The 1,162-nt window shown below is 39.8% G+C and overlaps 1 protein-coding gene across 1 annotated transcript in view; it reads left to right on the top strand.

Moving 5' to 3' along the window:
• The window catches only part of Lrrc74a (leucine rich repeat containing 74A), a 36,730-nt gene that overhangs the window by 4,806 nt on the left and 30,762 nt on the right, over positions 1-1,162 (top strand). The gene's annotated exons all lie outside the window — the stretch shown is intronic.

The raw sequence follows: 1,162 nt of genomic DNA, 5'->3' as shown, positions 1-1,162 counted from the left end.
AAAAAAATCAACAAATGGAATTATAAGCGTTCTCAGAAAAAGAAATACATCTAATAAATATTTGAAAAAATGTTCAACATTTCTGGCCATGAGGGCCTGCCTGGCAAGCGCAAGAACCTGGGTTCAATCCTTCGTACCACAAGCTGGGCCGGCCCTGAGCCCTGACACTCTATGCCAGCTACCAAAACTGGGTGTGGTGGCACACACCAGTAATCCCAGCACCAGTGAGACTGAGACAGGAGGATCATTATGAGTCCAAGATGCATAGCAAGAAAATAAATAATTTTTTTAAAAAAATTCTGGCCATTAGAGAAATGCAAAATAAAACAACACTGAGATTTCATCTTGTTCCAGAAAGATTGGCTATCATCACAAAACCAAATAATAACAACTTCTAGCAAGACTGTGGAGGAAAAGGAACGCTTCTATGTTGTTAGCAGGAAGGTAAACTAGCATATTACTACAGAAATCAGTATGGAGAGTCCTTGAAAAACAAAAGCTATTTAACCTAGCTATTCCTCCTGTAGGCATCTTCCCAAAGAGTTAAAATCTCTGTATTACAGTGCCACATGCATACCCACGTCTGGAGAGCGCAGCTCCTAATAGCTAAACCTGGGAAGCAGCCTATTTGCCTGTCCATCAGCGGATGAATGGATAAAGAAAAGGTGTTACGCACTAAGTCATTTGTTGGAAAATGGACACACCTTGAGCCTACAATGCTATGTGAAATAAATGAGACACACATGCTTAAATACAGCATGATTTTTCTTATGAGAAACCTAAGGTATAAAGACCAAAATAAAAGACAGATAAAGAAAATAGGGAGAAAGATCTTTTGCAAATGGGAGAGGACCAACAGATGAAGAGAAGAAGAGTAAGGGAAGAGACAGTGAAGAAATATAAATAAAATTAAGGTGTGTTAGGCTGGGCGTGGTGGCACACACATGTAATCCCAGCACCTGGGAGGCTAAGGCAGGAAGATCACTGTTGAGTTTGAGGCCAACTACCCAGTAGTTCAAGGTCAGCCTGAACTACAAAACCAGAATGTCAAAAAAAAAAAAAAAAAGAAAAGAAAGAAAGAAAGAAAGAAAGAAAGAAAGAAAGAAAGAAAGAAAGAGGGACTGGGGAGATGGCTCAGTGGAATAAGTTCTTCTCTGACGAG

The sequence above is a fragment of the Octodon degus genome, unplaced genomic scaffold, assembly GCF_000260255.1.
Source record: "Octodon degus isolate 3935 unplaced genomic scaffold, OctDeg1.0 scaffold00007, whole genome shotgun sequence".
NCBI classification, from domain to species: Eukaryota; Metazoa; Chordata; class Mammalia; order Rodentia; family Octodontidae; genus Octodon; species Octodon degus.
Note: the sequence above shows the minus strand (reverse complement) of the source record. Positions and strands in the feature narration are given on the sequence as shown.